A 9,238-nucleotide genomic window follows, 5' to 3' on the forward strand; every position below is an offset into this window, starting at 1 on the left:
GAGGTGCATGATCTGCAAAACGTCAAAAGAGAAGTCCTCCAACTAATGTAAAATTTTCATTTCACCTGCACACCTTTTGTTACTGTTATAAGTCAAGGCTGTTTCCCAGGCATGAAATAAATGGTGGAAAGGGAGGTCAGGCCAAAATGAACAGCCTACATTGCAGAACACACTTTATACAGGATACAGCAGCAGAGCACTTGTTGGCTGGAAGCATATGTGGCATGAGGTGCTAAATTTCATTAGCCAAGAATCCATAGTGCAGTACAGTCTGCCTTTCTGGTTTTCATTGTTTTAAAGCAAACAATAGCATTCAGAGCATGACAATATATCCAAATACTGGAATGAGTGGTTATGTATCTATAGCTATACATTAGAAATTATTTCAGGGATCAGCAGTATTACAACAAATCAGCACTTTAAAGCACCTTATTAAATATGCAATACATGTACTTCCAGAAATAAAGAGTGAATAGAACACCCATGGAACACATAACAAGGATACTTAAGTCAGGACAAACAACTAATCTGAGACTTGAAGGGTAAATAGGAAAGAATTAGAAGAAAAACTGTGTTAGGTGGCATGAAGGTAAGAAGTTGTAGAGTTTTCATGAGAGGGATAATTTGTGCCTTACTACAAGGTGAGGACCCAGTAAACTTTTGCTCAATGAAATAAAGGGAGATCATAGTTGAGCACAGAGTGCAAGCTAAAAAAGAGTGGGAAGTGAGGGTGAGACAGAAGTGGAGGCATGCTCTAATGGGCTCAGTTGTAGAATGGTGACTCTAGCTATTCTGTGAAGAGCACTGTAGAGAGGCATGGGAAGCAGAAGCAAAGAAGCCAGACAGGAGGCTACTGCAGCCATTCCAAGGCCTTGGAGAGACAGAGGACTCAACTAGTGATTGAGTGTAGAATGTGAGGATACCTTGAGGAAGGGTTACACAGTGCCATCTTAGATTTAATGAGGATGGAGGCACTGTGGCAGAGTTTCTAAACCTCACCCCAAGTTACAGGAGCATATGGGAAGAAAGACCAAAGTGTGGTGTGCCACAAGACTCATCCTGAAAGAGGTTCTCTTTGTTGAGTTCTTTTTTTAACTTATGATTTTTTAATTTTAAAGTTATGGGGTACATATGCAGAATGTGCAGGTTTGTTACATAGGTAAACATATGCCATGGTGGTTTGCTGCACCTATCAACCCATCACCTAGGTATTAAGCCAAGCATGCATTAGCTCTTTTTCCTAATGCTCTCCCTCCCTCAACCCCCACTCCCAATAGGCCCCAGTGTGTGTTGTTGCCCTCCCTGTGTCCATCAGTTCTCATTGTTCAGCTCCCACTTATAAGTGAGAACATGTGGTGTTTCGTTTTCTGTTCCTGCATTAGTTTGCTGAGAATAATGACTTCCAGCTCCATTCATGTCCCTGCAAAGGACATCATTGCATTCCTTTTTATGCCTGCATAGTATCTCATGGTATATATATACCACATTTTCTTTAACCAGTCTATCATAGATGGGCATTTGGGTTGATTCCATGTCTTTGCTATTGTAATAGGTCTGCAATGAATATTTGCACGCATGTATCATTGTAATAGAATGATTTCTATTCCTTTGGGTATATACCCAGTAATGGGATTGCTGGGTCAAATGGTATTTCTGGTTCTAGATCTTTGAGGAATTGCCACACTGTCTGTCTTCCACAGTGGTTGAACTAATCTAAAGGACAAGGAGGAATTCATCAGACAGTGGTAGAGCCCTTGTTTCTTGTGCATCTGCAGGTCAGCAGGGGCAGCTCTGCCTCAGGCAATGGGGGCTGAGGGCCCCTTGCTGAAAGTCTGTGCTTCGACTGGAGTGGCTCTCTCTACGTGATCTCATTCTGTGGTCTGGGCTAAAGGGGCAGCCCTTATATGGCAGAAGCTCTCCTCATGGCAATGGCAGAAGCCCAAAAGGACAAACAGAAGCATGAAAGACTTGGAACTCACATGGAACCAGCACACTATCACTCCAGCCCATATGCCACTGGCCAAGGCAAGTCACATAACCAAGGCCAAATTCAAGGGGCCAAGGGACGGGAGCTACATTCTACCTTTAGTGCACATGTATTTATATAGCAAAAGGTACAGCTACAGGAGTGGGGGCTAGGGAGTGGTGCAGAATGGGCTCAATAACTCTAGCCACCGCAAAGAGCATCCAGAGATAATGTACATGAACAAAGAGTGTATGAGATAATAAACCAGAGACCAGTTTGACTCAGTTTTAGAGCACAATGGAGTAAGGAAAGAGAGTAAGAAAGTGGGATGCAGAACAGTGGGCATGAGTTGCAATGAGGGCTTTTCTCAAGTCATGGAAGGGAAGGAAGTGCTACTGTGCAAAGGAGCACAGTGTGCCCTGGGAGCAGGTGCAGGCACATTGGCTCTTAGCCAGTCTCAGGGAGTTTCGGGAAAGACTTACCAGACAAAGGGAGTGCCACAGGCCTAGACTGTGGAATTGCAAGCCCTTTACCAAAGCTGGAGCCCATTGACTGAAGGCACATTGTCTTTGTGGCCCTGCAATGCCTATTTTGGCAGAGTTTATACTTGAGCAAAGTAACCAGGCTCTTCTGTTGTGATTTGGTGGATACTGTGAAAGGTCCTCTGTCCCCTAAAATAATCTTCCCACACATCTAGAAAGCCAATGGTGTCCAGGATGTGTTGCACTAAAACAGAAAAGAGGGAGGAGTCTGGCTTCCCTGCTGTTCTGAGCACAGCCCACCCCATGGCAGGGGCTCCAGCAGGATTAAACTGTTTGTTCTCCTATCAGCAGGCTAGTTAATCCTCCAAAACCCTTGCCAGAAATATGCACACAGTAAACACTCTGTTCTGTAAGAACTGTCTGTCCCAACAAAAGCCAAAAGAGAACATCTACTCCCTTGTAGATCTGAACACATCTTAGTCTCCTTTCTCTGCAATTAGCAGAGGTGATAATTGGTCTCCAAAAATAATGGCAGATTTCACAAGCCTATTAAGTCCCCTCTTTTTTATTACCCAAGTACAAGTACAATACATATGATTGAGTGAGGCCAACACACTCTAGAGAGCTGCTTGAGGTCACATTGAGTCAGTGGCTCAACGTGGATTAGAAAAGCCTCATGCCCTGTCTGGTCTCCAATCCTTTTTATGTAACCACAGAACAAGTTGCCATATGAACAAAACATAAAAAGCATTAACCTCTGATAAGTTACATTTATTTTCTTGTGCATTTGGCATTTATTTGAGTTGTTTCAATTTGTGTGTCTGAGTATATAGAGTTTTGCACATTGTCCTCTGATTTCTGGGTCTTTTATTTCTGTTGGCATTTCTCTTATTCTTTAGTTAGAATTACTATTTTCCATTTCAATAAAAGTTGTCTTGAGATCTGTCCTTTGCTTTGGTGTCACTGCAACGTGAAATTTAGCAGGATTGTTTCCACTCCACACTGAGACAGCAAGTCATTTCAGCATCAGCCATTCTTGGTCAACTAATTTGAATGCTTCCTAGCAGGACAAAATGATTTTAACAGTGATTTCACATCTTTCCTCTGGCCATTTCTGTCCCTGGTGAAAGGCTTTGGCCTTTAAATAGGCCCTAACATTTTCCCCCATTCACAATGTAGTTGGTGTCAGTTTAAGTCTTTGCTGCATTTCAAGTCTATGCATGCCTGCAGTTAATTTTCTTTTGAATCAGAGCTGTTGACTTCAGTGGGACAGCACCACAGGCTGGACACAGTGGTCCCAGAGCCGTCAGGAGGCTCCATTCTGAAAAAAACAGAAATGAACCCTAGAAAATAAAAGGCTTTACTTGATACAATCTAAGCAGCCCCTATGTATCTGCTTTGCCTAACTGCCAAGCTATGTGGTGAGATTCATAGATTGCCTAAATACAAATGAGCGTAAAAATGAGCCCAATTCCCTTTGCCACAGCACGTTTTCCAAAAGTTTAAAATTCACATGAGAAATATGAACAGTTCCCTATTTCTAAAGATTACTATTAAATGATTATGTTGAGCTGGATAAAACAAACAGCATCACAACAATATCTAACTATTTGTTATATCATAAAATAGCCAGGTTTCTAAATTTGAAAGAAAACCATTACATGTAACTGGGATGCCACAGACAGTTTCATGACCGTCCACATCTAAGGACATTCTTGCCTGCCACACTAGCATGGCTGGCACTAAAATGAGGCAGTCATTTCAAGAGTGAAATTTAAGGGGTGCCAAAAACTCAGTAGTCAAGATAAATATTTTAATGTGATATTTAAAAAACAAAATTAGTGCAAAGAATTCATGATAAAAAATATTAAAATCAATCAATCAAAGTGGATTGATTGTAAAGTTACTGCCCTTCAGAGGGGTACAATATCACAGGAAGGACAGAAAGAAAAAGGTCATCAGTTTGAAATGTCTAGTCATTGGGGGCACATTCTGTATTTTTCCAAGGACTTTAAAGAGAAAGAGATAAATTCATGGTTATTCAGTGTTGTGTTTTATGATATCTACCTTACATTAAACAGGACTGGGAAATTGGGGAAGAAGAGAAAGTCTATAGGAAAAGGAAAAAGAAGCCTAAGAGCTACTCAGGTGGTCATTCATCTTGATCTGTTCCCTCTACTTCGGGCCCCCTACCTTGAAGGGGAGATGACATTCTCTGGTTTCCAGCCATGCCGGGCCATCAGCCTTCATCAGCCTCCTACCCTGGGATTTATCAACATGTTCATGCCATAGCTTAGCACTCACTGAAAGCCTGGCTTTCCAGACCAAGAAGATGTGGAAAATGACAGCAATAGCTCAGGTCGTTAGGCAAAAATATTTGGCCAAAATTTTCCTGAGAACCATCCAATGGGTTACGTCAACCATTAAAATTGTATTTGGAGACAGTGGAGAAAAGAATGTCAGTTATGAAAAGATCACGTGTTATAATGTGTGCTATATAATATTCAAGTGTGAAGTGTTATCCATCACAGTCATGAGAATGGGTAAAGTCCACACACAGAGTACTGCTTAGGAAGAGGAAGTCCCTGAGCAGAGGACAAGCATGCGTCCATGTAGGGCAAGATGAGACCACCATCTGTGTGCTGCTTGATGCTTGATATTTTATTAATTTTCACTGCTGAGAACTTCAGATCTTTTCACTATATTTTACTGAGCTTATGCCTTCAGGCTTTTCAAGTAAAGGGCAAAATTTTAAAAAATTAAATCATCTCCATTAAAAGTGTTCATTACCATGAATACGTTTAAAAATAGGGTGCTGAAGTTACCACATAGATCTCACAAACTGAAATGAGCTGAAGAGAAAATGCATCACTAAGAAAGAGAATCCCTGGGTAAACAAGTCAGATCAAAAAGGACAAGGTCCATAATCACATCCATCTGACTGCTTTGTGTCTACTCAGGCAGACCCACGGGATAGATTTATAAAAGCCCAGCCTGGTCATTCCTTCATTCACTCAACAAATGTGAATCGAGGGCCTACTATGTGTCAAGCACTGAACTAGATCCTGAGAAAAACAGACTCAGTCCCTGCTCTGATGGAGCTTAAGGTCCTGTACAGAAGACGCCCTTTAAGAGAACAATATCCTAAATAAGGGATCCCAAATAAAGGACATGTGTTGTTCTACCTTTATCCTAAATAAAGGTGGAAGGACACATAACTGGGGGACTGGACCTAATCTAGGTTTCAAGGAAGAATCCTCTGAAAAAGTGAGGTCTACCTTCAGGCCTGGACAGAAAAGTTACAGCTAATTTGGTGAAAGGATGCCTACATGGGAATAAGGAAAGCAAACTGAAAAACAAAATTAATGAATCAGAGAATGAGCAGGAGAGGTAGGCAGGTGAGGATTTCATATAGGAATTAGAACTTTCAGGGATATGAGAAAAGGCAAACAAGTGCAAGTCTAGAAAGACGTGGCTAAGAAATCTGAGAAACAGTTGCCAGTGGCTTCGGCCTGGAGTCCTGGAGGGTGAATGGGAAGATGAACTTGAAGGGAAGACTGCAAAGCCCACCTCAACCACAGATTAGGAGTTTCCAGAAAGATCCATGAAACTTCTGAGTGTATGACAACCCCATGTCTGAACCCCATGACCACTTGAGAATCTCAAATCAGGTCCTGTCATTGGCATTGTCTAACCCAGGACCATGAAGGGAAGAGGACTCTGGAAATCCTTGCTCCCAGCCTTAGGCAGATGTGTAGCAGTGGGAACCTCAAAGCAGGATCACAACATTTACTGCTTGTTATCCAGCTTAGAATGTGAGTGTTAATACTAAAATCAATAAGAAGTGCTTGTAGGAGATAGTATAATTGGAAGCTCATTTTTACCATTTTCATCTAGCCATGCTCCGTAGTACTGATTGGAAGGCAGCCAGGAAGAAGCAAAAATACTGAGTAGAAGGCTGTGGTAAAGCAAAAGCTGAAAAAAGTTGGACTAGGGTAGAGAGATTGAGAGAAGTAAAAAGATTAAGATGTAAAAATGTAAAACAGGACTTTCTTCTGAATTGAATTTAGGTGGTAAAGATGAGAAAGGACACAACCAATAGCTGCGCCACATGGGTTTCAGTGCTGGTGCAATTCTCCAGTCTTTAGATTCAAAGACAATCAGGATTGCAAGGACTTCAGGTCAATTCATCTAACTCCCTCCCTGGTTCTGACTGATTGCTGTCTTTATTCAACACCACATCGATTAGGTGAAGGGGGCATGCATGCTTATTTCAAGAATTTGTTTCAGTCCACCTAATTTTCATGTCTTTGCATGAAAATGTCACTGTACCAGCATGAATGCAGGAAGTAGAGTGCAGACATTTTCTCTTTTACTGCAGATCAGTTGTAGTCAGAACAGCACACTAAAGAACTAGGACAAGCCAAGTCTAGCTTTTAGCGAAGACAGGTACGCACCTCCTGCAGCTGTGTCTGGATCAGTTGTCAGAGGATCAAGTTTAGAGATGAGTAAGAGTGGAGCTTAAAGGGGATTTGAAGGTGATGAGAAGAAACTCTATCTCTATGTGGATGGAGAAAGAGATACTGCAGGCAGCGAAGCCACTGCTTCTCGCCTTCTCGTTTATCTGTCTCCAAAGCTCCATAGATTGGCAGGAGCTGCCTCGCTTTGAGAGGAGTGCTAAGATAAGTTAATTATGTGTTTGTATTTGATACCATTTGTTAGAAACATGTCCACTTTTGACCGTTCAGTAATGTAGCTAATGTAAATGAGAAACTCTTACGATACGAGACAATAGTTGTTCTAAGTAAATTTGACAGTAGACTTTCAAGTTTATAAAACTTTATCGAATCAGTTAGAATCTAATTTCTTCCTGAAACCTTGAACTTGGGGATGTTATGAATCATGTGTGAGATGGTGAAACCTACTGGCAAAATACAACATTGCAGCCTCATGTACTCATGGGGAAATAATAACCTCGTCTGGGTTTTAGATAAGTAAAGCAAGAAAGAATGCAACACAGTTTTGCTGGGTTTGAATGTGAAATCAAAGGATCACTAGAAAGAAGGAAAATATTTATGGGTCCTCCTGACCCAGGAAGAACATTAAGATGGAGGGAATGACACCTAGCACTCAGAAGAAAGAATATCCTCAAGTGAAGAAAATGTCCTTAAGGAAAAAGCAAACTTCCAGTTGAAAACCTTGTTCAGCCAGTATCCAATGATGTACTATGAGGTCCAGTAGCTCCTGAATTGGCAACATCTTAACCACTTTTACCCCCAAATACTTCAAATCTCCATTAGTAAATTTTCCTTCAAAGGTATTTATTTTTACTTGCTTAGCCATTTCAGTCAGAAATAACATTCACCTTCAAGAAATATGTTTTATAAAAAGCTTCGCAGTAAGATATATAATTGTGTTTTACTAAACACCTTATAAGCATGTTATGAGACACATGTTTGTTCTTATGAAAAGGTCTGAATAATTAACCTTATCTAAAATAGCTTAGAACTATAAACCATTATTCTAACTTTAAAATAAAAACGTAATGATATGCAGTTACAAAAATTGATTCTTCATTACCATCATTCGGAAACACAATGCCCCTTTTCTTATAGACACATATATAGTTGTCAACAAATGAAGCATGAAGTATTCAATCAAATTACTTTCAAATATACAATAACACTGTATTTTTAAAAATTAATTTTATTTCCTATACAGAAAGCAAATTTTCAAAAATTGTCATGTTATTCAAACTCAAAAGGACCAACACTGAAGATTTTAGAAAAAGATTAGTGGCAGCATCTAAGACAGCAATTTTCAGTTCATGAATGACACAAAACCATTTTACAGGGACTTGTTTGTATCCTGAGTGGCATCATGATGGTTTCTATCATATTGAATGGTAATGTATTAATGCCCCAGAGAGGGCTGAGATTATTAACCCCCATAAACCTCTTAACAGCACCTCCAAGTCACATTCCTGTTGCATTTCTAATGTTGTACTGTATGAAAAACAGCATAATAGTAACAACCTTTTAAGTTTTTGTAATGATTAAATGAGATAATGCATATAAAGCATTTAACACAATGCCTAACATAAAGTTCACACTCAATAAACAATTGCGATTATTATAGTCTAACCTTGCCAGCCAGAGAAACTCCATGAGCTGGAGCATGAGTACAATTTTTCTACTGGGGGTTGAAGTGATTTTGATAATATATACTCTGTCATCTTCATCTAATGACAATAAAAGAGTGTCAACACCAGATCAGCTAGTTATTCTTTGTGGGCGAATTTCAGGGGGACCTAAGTCATACACTTGTTCCAAATCTGAAAGAATTTAGTAAAATGCCTCCAGGTCTTAAAACTTCAAAAAAGTACTTAAAAGTCAACAATAATCTGTGCTCTCTGTGTGAGTTGGGAACTGAATAAAAGATAGTGGTTTCTATTCTTAATTTACATAGTAATTCACATGAGACCATGAGACTTGCCAGCAGATTTCTCAATGCATATGTGTTTTCATCTGAAAAACTGGGATATTAATAATGTTATCTCATGAACAAACTTCTGCAGAGGGCTACAAGGCTAAGGAATCCAGCTAACTGTAGTTTTCTAATCTTGCCTCTTCCTCCTCTTTTCTAGAACTTAACATGCCCATCACCACAATTCAGTGATCAAAATAAGCAATACTTTTGGCTCCCAATAGCAAAAAGATACATAAATAAAAGTGGTTTAAATAGTAAAGGCACTATATTGTTTATGTACCAGAAAAATCCAGCAATACAG

Source organism: Colobus angolensis, unplaced genomic scaffold, assembly GCF_000951035.1.
Source record: "Colobus angolensis palliatus isolate OR3802 unplaced genomic scaffold, Cang.pa_1.0 Scaffold121, whole genome shotgun sequence".
NCBI lineage: Eukaryota > Metazoa > Chordata > Mammalia > Primates > Cercopithecidae > Colobus > Colobus angolensis.